This window comes from Bos grunniens, chromosome 8, assembly GCF_055505025.1.
Source record: "Bos grunniens cultivar Pamir isolate PY7600 chromosome 8, Bosgru_T2T1.0, whole genome shotgun sequence".
NCBI lineage: Eukaryota > Metazoa > Chordata > Mammalia > Artiodactyla > Bovidae > Bos > Bos grunniens.
The window spans coordinates 69731202-69743156 of NC_141172.1; the positions used below are offsets into that span (position 1 = coordinate 69731202).

General features: G+C 44.3%; 1 protein-coding gene across 1 annotated transcript in view; it reads right to left on the bottom strand.

Moving 5' to 3' along the window:
- Nucleotides 1-5399: 5399 nt before the first annotated feature.
- Nucleotides 5400-11955, bottom strand: part of LOC147367369 (tumor necrosis factor receptor superfamily member 10B-like) — a 44867-nt gene continuing 38311 nt past the window's right edge. Inside the window, exon 9 of the mRNA XM_086416378.1 lies at nucleotides 5400-5762. The gene's annotated coding sequence lies outside the window, so the exon portion shown is untranslated. The remainder of the gene's footprint in view (nucleotides 5763-11955) is intronic.

An 11955-nucleotide genomic window follows, 5' to 3' on the forward strand; every position in this document is an offset into this window, starting at 1 on the left:
CCATCTCATCCTCTGTCATCCCCTTCTCCTCCTGCCCCCAATCCCTCCCAGCATCAGGATCTTTTCTAATGAGTCAACTCTTGGCATGAGTTGGCCAAAGTACTGGAGTTTCAGCTTTAGCATCATTCCTTCCAAAGAACACCCAGGGCTGATCTCCTTTAGAATGGACTGGTTGGATCTCCTTGCAGTCCAAGGGACTCTAAAGAGTCTTCTCCAACACCACAGTTCCAAAGCATCAATTCTTCGGCGCTCAACTTTCTTTACAGTCCAATGCTCACATCCATACATGACCAATGTAAAACCATAGCCTTGATTAGACGGACTTTGTTGGCTAAGTAATGTCTCTGCTTTTCAATATGATATCTGCTGCTGCTGCTCCTGCTAAGTCGCTTCAGTCGTGTCTGACTCTGTGCGACCCCATAGACGGCAGCCCACCAGGCTCCCCCATCCCTGGGATTCTCCAGGCAAGAACACTGGAGTGGGTTGCCATTTCCTTCTCCAATGCATGAAAGTAAAAAGTGAAAGTGAATTCGCTCAGTCGTGTCCAACTCTTAGCGACCCCAAGGACTGCAGCCTACCAGGCTCCCCCATCCATGGGATTTTCCAGGCAAGAGTACTGGAGTGGGGTGCCATTGCCTTCTCCGATATGCTATCTAGGTGGTCATAACTTTTCTTCCAAGGAGTAAGCGTCTTCTATTTCATGGCTGCAGTCACCATCTGCAGTGATTTTGGAGCCCCCCAAAATACAGTCTGACACTGTTTCCCCATCTGTTTGCCATGAAGTGATAGGATCAGATGCCAGGTTGGTTCTTAGTGTGTGTCTAATTGGTTTGGTGGTGTTTTGTGAGGTAGGGATCCAACTTACTTTTCCATACGGATACCAAATTGTCCCAAAGGGACGATTCCTTTGTCCTTTCTCCTGGAAATGTCCTTTCTGGGTTTACATATTAAGAAGCTTTTTTTAAAATGCCAAGTATCAAGAACTTCAGAATTTTTTTAATTTGTAGAGCGCCACAGAGGCATATTTCCATTTCTGTGTCTTCTCTTTGCATTTGACCATTGCCAGTTTCTAGTATACACAAGTACCCTCAGAGGGTTCTCCGTAGTGAATCGTGTATGTTTCTGTGAGAACAGAGAATGTGAGCATGGAGGAGGGTCTGAGTCCATAGTGACCATGTAACTAGGCTCAGCAACCCCAATATATTAAGTCTGGCTGAGACTTCCTAAGGCAAGGTCTGTGTTTCTTCCTCTCCATGTCTGGATACGCAGAACAATGCTGGTGGATTGGGACTTGGGTCTCTGGGTCCAGCAGTGTAGAGATATACGCATAGCCTGCTTTTCCATTATATTTTCCTCCTGTGGGCTCTGCTGAGATAGTGTGGAGATATTTCTGCTAACAGCTTGAGAGGTAGTCAATCCTTCTGCTTCTCATCCCATGCCTCATCTGTACTTCTGTCATTTTTTTTTATATAGCTAATTTTCAATGTTGTTAGTCCTTGTGTCATTCTGACACTCAGGCACCTGTGGTTTAATAGACCTTCAGCTCCTGAGAGCTTTTTGCCTGGTGGAGACATGGAGAACTCAGGGAGTAGCACCACATCACACTGGAGCCTGGACCAGAGAGAAGGTTCTTGCCAGGAAGGCTCTGTCCCTGCTGTGGGGGGTTCGGAGTTATCACTTCTGATTGTGCATCCCCCGGGCCCTCGGTGCAGGCCCCACTCTGAGATCTGGAAAGGAGGTGGCTTCCCTCATTGACACAGAGCTAGTATATTTTTGTCCTCGTCCTTGTCCAGTCCCGTTTGGTTCCCAGGCTCTACCCTTAACCCTCACCCACAGGATCAGGAGAGCCCACTTCTAGAGGAGTTTCATACAAGGAGAGGCTCCTGGAGACACTCCAACCCCCAGGCCTAAATAAGCATTTCCTTGGAGTTTCACAGCCCTGGGAGGAGATACTGGGTTTGTGTCCATTTTACAGTTGAACATGTTGAGCCTCAGATCATTGTGCAATTTGCCCTGGGTCACTCTGCAGGTCAGCAGGTGAGCTGGGATTTGAACCCAGACTCTATGTCTTGGAGCCCATGACTGTACAGATGTTTCTGCCCCTTGGTTAAATTTATTTCAGTATTTTTTTTTTGGATGCATTTGTATATGGGACTGTTTTGTTCTCTCTCTGATGGTTCATATCTTGCTATATTGCTGAGTTTATTAGTTTTAATAGTTGTTACTGGTGGAGTTTTTAGGGTTTCATATAAATCCTGTCGTAATCGAATAGTGACAGTGTAACTTCATCTGTTCCGATGGGGATGCCTTTAATTTCCTTTTCTCGCCTAGTTCCTCTGGGTAGGACACTTCCACTACTATGTTGAACAAGACTGGTGAGAGTGGACATCCTTGTTCTTTCCTAATCTTTTACGGAAAGCCCTGTTGGCTCAGATGGTAAAGCATCTGCCTACACTGTGGGAGACCCAGGTTCGATCCCTGGGCTGGGAAGATCCCCTGGAGAAGAAAATGGCAACCCACTCCAGTACTCTTGCCTGGAAAATCCCTGGTAGGGGGGTCCCCAAGAGTCGGGCACAACCGACGGACTTCACTGTCACTTTTCACCTCTTTGCCACTGAGCTGGATGTTAGCTGTGGGCTTGTCTTATGTACCCTTTAGCATGTTCCATGTATAACCACTGTATTGAGAGATTGTATCAAAATTGATGTTACCCTTTGTCGAAAGCTTTTTCTGCAATTATTGGGAAGATCATGGGATTTTATTCGTAATTTTGCTCATATTGTGTATCCCAGTGATTGATGTACAGATACTAAATCATGCTTGAAGGCATGGAATGACTTACATTTGATCATAGTGTATGATTCTTTAATGTATTCATCAATTTGGTTTGCTAATATTCTTTTGAGGATTTTTACATCCGTGTCCACCAGGGTCAGGGTTCTCTGGTGGTTCATATAGTAAAGAATCTGCCTGCAATCCAGGAGACCTGGGTTTGACCCCTAGGCCAGGAAGATCCCCTCAAGAAAGGAATGGCTACCCACTCCAATATTCTTGCCTGGGAAATTCTCTGGACAGAGGACCTGGTGGGCTACAGTCCATGGGTCACAAATAACTGGGCATGACTGAGTGATTCACACTTACAAGACTGCTTCTTGACATTCTTCACACCTAAATTTAAGATTTTATCTCAGTCAAAAATTACAGTCAAAGGCAAAATGTCAAAAGTCCAAGAGTCCTTAGAAATAAATGACAATAAGGCATAACAGATGAAAGCAAGAAGGACTCCACATAATTTACTTTTCCTAAGAATTTTAGATCGTCAGAGGAATTATCATTAAGCTGAATTAAAATGCAAGCTTTAGTTTAAAATGGAAACCTTTTTTGGTATTATGTTTCTATGTTGAGACTGAAATTTCATTATTTATGTATGATATCTTAAACAATACTTTGTGGCTATTAAAATCATATTTTCAAAACCTTTAATGACATTTCTAAGCACTTATAGTGGAAAAATAACTAGGAATAGAAGATGATCCCATATAGCTTTAGATGACAGTACAGATGTGTTGAATGATAGTTTTCAGATTGTATTTATTTATTTTTAATCGAAGAATAACTGCTTTACAATGTTTGGTTGGTTTTCCTCATACAACAACACAAATAAGCCATAAGGATATTATCCACTCTTTGGTGAGCCTGCCTCCCACTTCCCGCTATCCCACCCTCTAGGTCGTCACAGAGCTCCATGATGGGCTCCTCGTATTACATAGCAACTTCCCGCTAGCTAGCTATTTTGCATGTGGTAGTGGCTATGTTTCAATGCTACTCTCTCAATTCGTCCCACCCTCTCCTTCTCCAGCTGAGTTCACGAGTCCTTCCTCTACATCTGTGTATCTATTCAGTTCAGTTCACTTCATTTCAGTGGCTCAGTCATGTCTGACTCTATGCAACCCCATGAACCACAGCACACCAGACCTCCCTGTCCATCACTAACTCCTGGAGTTTACCCAAACTCATGTCCATTGAGTTGGTGATGCCATCTAACCATCTCATCCTCTGTCGTCCCATTCTCCTGCCTTCAATCTTTCCCAGCATCAGGATCTTTTCAAATGAGTCAGCTCTTCACATCACATAGCCAAAATATTGGAGTTTCAGTTTCAACATCAGTCCTTCCAATGAACACCCAGGACTGATTTCCTTTAGGATGGACTGGTTGGATCTCTTGCAATTCAAGGGACTTTCAAGAGCCTTCTCCAACACCACAGTTCAAAAGCATCAATTCTGTGCTCAGCATTTTTTATAGTCCGACTCTTACATCCATACATAACTACTAGAAAAACCTAGTCAAGGCTATGGTTTTTTTAGTGGTCATGTATGGATGTGAGAATTGGACTGTGAAGAAAGCTGAGGGCTGAAGAATTGATGCTTTTGAACTGTGGTGTTGGAGAAGACTCTTGAGAGTCCCTTGGGCTTCAAGGAGATCCAACCAGTCCATCGTAAAGGAGGTCAGTCCTGGGTGTTCATTGGAGGGACTGATGCTGAAGCTGAAACTCCAATATTGTGGCCACCTCATGCAAAGAGTTGACTCACTGGAAAAGTCTCTGGTGCTGGGAGGGATTGGGGGCAAGAGGAGAAGGGGACGACAGAGGATGAGATGGCTGGATGGCATCACGGACTCAATGGACATGAGTTTGGGTGAACTTGGAGAGTTGGTGATGGACAGGGAGGTCTGGCATGCTGTGATTCATGGGGTCACAAAGAGTCGGACATGACTGAGCGACTGAACTGAACTGAATGTGCTGAGAGTGCTATGTCTAGATGATGGAAAAACAGTGAGGCTTCTATATATATGTATCATTTTAATCTTCTGCAGCAAATATGTCTAACAAAACATATAATAAATATTATTTTTAAATATACAATGTTTGACCCTGTTTATAAGAGAGGCCTTTTTAATATGATAAAATTTACTTTAGTGTAATTATTTCTCCCAGCAAACCAAATGCTTGTAAGCAAGCATTTCCTTGAACAATGCTAATTGTTTTTTAGACATGAACTAATCTTTTTTTTATTTTTTCACGTATTTATTTATTTTTGGCTGCACTGGATCTTATTGCTATGCTCAGGCTTTCTCTAGATACAATGCACGGGCTTCTCATTGATGTGGATTCTCTTGTTTTGGAGCATGGGCTGCAGAGCGTGTGGGCTTCAGTAGTTATGGCACACCGGCGTAGTTGCCCCATGGCAGGTGGGATATCCCTGGACCAAGGACAGAACCTGTCTCCCCTGCATTGGCAGGTGAATGCTTAACCACAGGCCCAACATCGAAGTCCTAAAAAAAAAAATTTTTTTTTGAAAGGGGAATTCCAGGCAGTTTCTACATTTGCAGTAATCAGTGATTCAACAGTAACAGAGTGAATTTATTCAATGGTCCCATACACTGAGCATCCAATGTCCATGACTTTAATCCTCATTTGTTGCTGTTGTTCCGTCACTCAGTTGTGTCTGACTCTGTTACCCCATGCACGGCAGCATGCCAGGCTTCCCTGTCCTTCACTATCTCCCAGAGTCTGCTCAAACTCATGTCCACTGAGTCGGTGATGCCATCCAAGCATCTCATCCTCTGTCACTCCCTTCTCCTCCTGCCCTCAATCTTTCCCAGGATCAGGGTCTTTTCCAATGAGTCAGTTCTTCCCATCAGTTGGCCAAAATCCTTGTTGTCCAAAGGACTCTCATGAGTCTTCTCCAGTACCTCAAATGATCTAGAAAAATAATTAGTACGAAATTATTGCCATTTGAACCATCTCCTGAACGTGCCTTGCTTTATTTTAGAAAACTCATTTCCAGATTTCCTGCTTTTGCTTAGAAGAAGGTAAGAGAGCAGGCTGACCAAGAAATGCATCCTGGCCCAGGTCTCTAGCTAGGAACTGGGGTTTGTGCTGTGGGGTGAGAAGGTGGAGCTCTGCAGAGCCTTCATGTAATTGTGGCTTTGTAGGGTAGTCACAGGTCTAGAACAAGCTTGACTTTCGGCCAAAGCACCTCATGTGATTTTCAACGATTATAAAAGGAAATGAAAGGGAATAAGATGTAGTGTTCTGGTGCTATACTCTGTTTTTTAAAAGCAGGATGGTTATGCAGAGTCTTTGAGCACAGCAAAAAGGTTTTCTTATTTATTTATTTTTTTCCTCTTCCTATTTATAGCCAGATCAAATTCTTGAGAAATCTAGGTAAGGGGCCAAAGTTGAGGTTAATTGGTGTTAAATCCAGAACTGGAGGAAGCCAGGAAGATGGAAGAAGAAGTGGATGGGGCTGCAATCAGTAAAACCGGCACCGTCCTCCTGCAGCACACCCCTCTGAAGTGTAACCCACGGTGCTTTGTCTTCAGTCAGTCCCTCCCGCTGGCCCCACGAGGACAGGAGAGTGATCAGCTTTGCCCACTGAGCACAGGGGTGGCTGGCCCAGTTAGTCTGCCCTGTGTTAAGAAATTGGGCCTGCAGCCCAGCAGACAGGGCACCAGACCCATCCATTCTGCGTGTTTTGGCAAAAGTGGCTGAGGATGACAGTCCAACAAATACCAAAGCTGCTTCTGATTCCAGACTCACTCCTGAGTGCATTTTCTTTTAAAGTATAATCAGGTTCCCTCCTGATTGCACTTTGTCTGAGATTGCATAATAAACATGCTTTTGTTTAAAAAATTGCTTTGCATTGTCACTTCTGAACTATGTTGATGATATCGAATCTGAAATAGCAACAGAGTTTGGTTTTTTGTTTTTATTTGCACTCAAGAAGGGTTCTGAAGACAGAAGACAGAAGAATGACCTGAGAAGTGTCACTCTTTTGGAGGCCAACGCTAAGGTGAAGGGTAATGCAATATCCAGGGAGAGGATACTTCTAAAAGATGAACTTCAATAAGATACTTTTGAGCATATTTTCCATGGGGTTTTAGTAGATGAAAAAGATCCAAATATGGAGAAAGAATGGCAGCCCACTCCAGTATTCTTGCCTGGGAAATCTCATTGTCAGAGGAGCCTGGGGGCCTACAGTCCATGGCATCACAAAGAGACAGACACAACTTAGCAACTGAACAACAACAACACACAATCAGGCAGATTGCGATTTGGGGAAACACTGCTTGATGGAAACGTAGAATAAAATGGAGAGTGAAGTGACCTAGCAATATGGAGCATAGCGTTTTGGAAGAAATTAAAAGTGTATAGAATAATAGTTGCAAATATTCAAACAATAAAGTCTGTGGCTAAAGGGAAAAAAGAAAAAGATCCAAATAAAGAAAAGCAAGTATTTGTAAAAACAGTTAAAGATCAAGCTTCTGAAATTCAGGTGACAATGATGCTCACTGAGAGTTGTAAGCTATGAGGTCTTCATCACAGAAATCTTCTTCCTATCACCAGGGTGTGTATAGAAGGAGAAAAGCCCATGGGGATACTGGCTTACATGAATTGGGGGAATCTTAGATTGTTTTTACGGCAGTGCCAATTAGTAGAGGCCCATAATCCACAGGCGGTTTCTCAACAAGACTTGGTTCACATGACTGTTCAGATTGCCTGAGGAATGAGCTGTCTGTCCAGCAGGGAAGTCTTCCACCAAGATGTGGCTGTTAGGAACTGTATCGCTGAGGACACACTTCAAGTTAAGATCGCAGACAATGCCGTCTGCAGAGACTTGTTTCCCACGGACTATGTCAATGCCTGGGGGACAATGAAAACAGGCGGGTTTGGTGGACGGCCCTTGAAAGTCTGGTTAATAATGAGTTCTCCAGTGCCAGTGACCTGTGGGCCTTCAGAGTGATGCTGTGGGAGCTAGCTTTTGACTCTGGGCCAAATGCCCTACGTGGACATGGACCCCTTTGACATGGCTTAGTGCCCTAAAAGACGGTTACCGGGCTGTCCTGAGGACCTGTTTGCTGTGCTGGCTTGTTGCTGGCCCTTCGATCTGGAAGGGAGAGCCCAGTTCTAGCAGCTGGTCATGTATAGCCACCTCTGCCATGTCCTGATGATTACAGATGAGTCACTAATTGCACCACATGTTCAGCTATATATCTTGAAAGAAAAAGATCAAAGAATTTATGCACCTGCCTTAAAACCACCACAGGTAAATACTATTAATAATCTTGTTTTTTCCTCTTAACATTTTTAAACACTTTTTTCCCAACATTTTTTCATTTCATTAATTATTTTGCTACGTTACTTTTGATAACTCCCTAACATACTGTATGGGTCTAACACCAGTAACTTAACCGGGATCCCGTTGGGAACATTTTAATTATTTTGTAGTTTTTGATATTTGAATAATACTACAAAAACATTTTGTCACATAAGTGTCTATATGTGTCTTAGTCACTCAGTTGTGTCCAACTCTTTGCAACCCACAAACTGTAGCTTGCCAGGCTTCTCTGTCCAGGGGGTTCTCCAGACAAGAACATTCGAATGGGTTGCCATTCCCTTCTCCAGGGTATCTTCCCAACAGGGATTGAACCCAGGTCTCCTGCATTGCAGGCAGATTCCTCACCATCTGAGCCACCGGGGAAGCCCAAATGTCTCTATAATCCATGATTATTTAACAAGGCTAATAGGTATACTAAAATCCTCATTAGTGTGGAAATGGTTTCAGCAACTCAGAGAATGGAGCAAAAGCCAAGTGCTTAATAAGACATTGTCTGGACACTCTCCAGGGAGGGAGGGGTGGAAATCCTGGGAAGTGGTTTGCATCAGGAAGATTCCAGACTCCTGTGGGATCATAGCATAATGGAGGACAGAGAGAGCTGTCAAAGCCAGAGACCTTTTGCTGTGATTCAGCAGGGAGAGCATGAGGTGTGCCCAAGGGGACAGAAAAGACAAAAGAAACCAGAGGAAGAGCAGTCAAGTGCTGAGACATGGTAAAACCTGAGTCTGAGGAGTTAAGAAAAAACAGGCAAAGATGACTCAGGACCCAGGAAAGGGATGGGTGAAAAGTCACTTCATGTTTTTGTGGAAATCTATTCCAAAAACTGAGTTTTGTATTTTCTATTTGTCCAACTCAAACTATTGGGGGATGTCAAAAAATCTTTAAAAGTTTATATGTATTTAATGAAATTCCATAGACTGAATGTTTAACATCCAGGTAGAGAGACTGTGTGCACCCTGCTTATCTTTACTATTGGGGACAAATTTCTGGCCTTTAATCCTATTATCTTCAATGTATAAAATGGACATGACATTTTTCAGATTTGCTTAAAGTTTATGTTTTTTGAGCAAAGATTGTGGACAACTTTGCTAAAAGGCTGTTTGGTTAGCAGGACTTTTCAGGTGGTGCTAGTGGTAAAGAACCCTCCCTATCAGTGCAGGAGACCTAAGAGATGCTGGTTCCATCTCTGAGCCAAGAAGATCCTCTGGAAGAGAGCATGGCAACCCACTCCAGTATTCTTGCCTGGCGAATCCCATGAACAAAGAAGCCTGGTGGGCTAAGGTCCATAAGGTTGCAAAGAGTTAGACATGACTGAAGCGACTTAGCATGCAACACGCTTTAGAAGGGAGAGGTTGGCTACTGCCCTGTAGGGACTAGAGGTTGTCCCCTGCCCATCAGGGCCGTGTACTCACATTCTAGGCTTCTTTCCTCCAAAAGAGACTTTGTTTCTATTCCAGAAGAAAATACAGGATCTTTCTTACTGAGGAGGAGAGCAGGAGTAGATGTGTCAGCCATCCATTTAAGCTCTGAGTTTCATAACCTGGAATTGATGCATAAACCCCACTGCACACACAGGTACACGTGCCTCTACCCTCTCCCTCTGTGTGGAACCAGGGCTACGTTTACTCGGCAACGAAACAGTCTGATCCTTGATCCAGATCTCACGACGGGATGGTGTGTGCACAGTTGGCTAGCATGTATGTTTGTATGCATACACATACACTTGTATACTGATATATACATGCTACCCAGGTATACATGCACACTCATAAAGACTCACATAAATAACTGTGGTAATAAAACTCACTAACTCGCAAGTAGGATCTCAGACCTGTCAGAATTTCAGACAAAATACCGAGAAATGGATCAACAGAAGCAATGGGATGTCTCAAGATCAGGGTAAAAGGATGGTGACTCCTCCCCAGCTCCCACACCCCACTCTCCTTCGCCGAGTTGCTCACTTGCTCTGATGAAACAAGCCGCCATGTTTTGTTCAGCCCTATGGAGAGGTCCGGGCTTCCCTGGTGGCATTGGGGGTAACAAACACGCTTGTCATTGTTAGAGACCTAAGAGATGCCAGTTCAATCCCTGAATCAGAAAGATCCCCTGGAGGAAGGCATGGCAACCTACTCCAGTATTCTTGCCTGGAGAATCCCATGGACAGAGGGAGCCTGGTATAGGGTCGCAAAGGGTCTGACACAGCTGAAGCGACTTAGCAGGTACACACAGACATATGGAGAGGACTGGGTTCCCTGGTTGCTCAGCCGTGAAGAATCCGCCCGCCAATGCAGGAGACTTGGGTTTGATCCCTGGGTTGGGAAGATCTCCTGGAGAAAGAAATAGCAACCCACTCCAGTATTCTTGCCTGGAGAATTCCACGGACATAGGAGCCTGGTAGGCTACAGGCCATGGGGTTTCAAAGAGTCTGACATGACTGAGTGACGACTAAACAATAAATGGAGAGGCCCACATCACAAGGACAAAGGACAGCCTCCTGCCAACTGCCCCAAGAACTGAATCCAGCCCCACCTCATGTGTAAGCTTGGAAGCACGTCCTTTTCCATTCAGGCCTTGAAGGGACCACAGCCCCAGTCTGGTCAGACTCAGTATCAGAGAACCAATCTACACTGAACCATTAGAAATGGTGATGTAATAAAGGCCGTGACAAACCTAGACACCGTTTTAGAAAACAGAGACATCACTTTGCCGACAAATATCCGTCTGGTCAACGCTCTAGTATTTCCAGTAGTCATGTAAGGATGTGAAAGCAGGACCATAAAGAAGGCTGAGCACCGAAGAACTGATGCTTGTTTAACCATGGTGTTGGAGAAGACTCAGGAGAGTCCCTTGAACAGCAAGGAGATCAAACCAGTCAATCTTGAAGGAAATCAACCCTGAATATTCGACTGATGCTGAAGCTGAAGCTCCAATACTTTGGCCACCTGATGGGAAGAGCTGACTCACTTGAAAAGACTCTGATGCTGGGAAAGATTGAAGGCATGAAAAGAAGTAGTCAACAGGATGAGATGGTTGGATGGCATCACCGACTCAGTGGACATGAGTTAGAACAAACTCTTCGAGATGGTGAAGGACAGGGAAGTCTGGCATGCTGCAGTCTATGGGGTCACAGAGTCGGACATGACTGAGTGACTGAACAACAAGAATAAGGCTGTAGTTTTAAAACACTAAATTTTAGGTTAATTGCACTAATACGTGCTCTTACCTATCCTGTAAAACTGCTCAGATGCATCCCATATGTGAAATGTTAGTCGCTCAGTCATATCCGACTCCTTGTGACCCCATGGGCTGGGACTTGCCAGGCTCTTCTGTCCATGGGATTCTCCAGCCAAGAATACTGGAGTGGGTTGCCATTTCCTTCTCCAGGAGATCTTCCAGACCCCGGGATTGGACCCGTGGCTCCTGCATTGCAGGCAGACTCTTTATCATGTAAGCCACCAGGGAAGCTCAAGCCTGTTGATTATATAATATTGCCCCTAACACCCTCACCCCCCACCCCCCACCCCTCAGCTTCTCATAAAGTGTTAACAGACCTAAAAACAAATGGAGGCCAGGTCAGTCTTCTCCATTCAAGGACAACTTAGGTGATCTGATACAGGGGTCTCACACAGGCAACACTGCTTTTCAAGAATTTATTTTCAAGTAATTATAAATTCACCTCTTCCTCCTGATTTGTGATCTAAAATATTTTTCTTCCCACTCCTGATGTAATATGTAATCGTTCACAGGCAGGAGTGGGGGCAGTCAGGGGGTGTC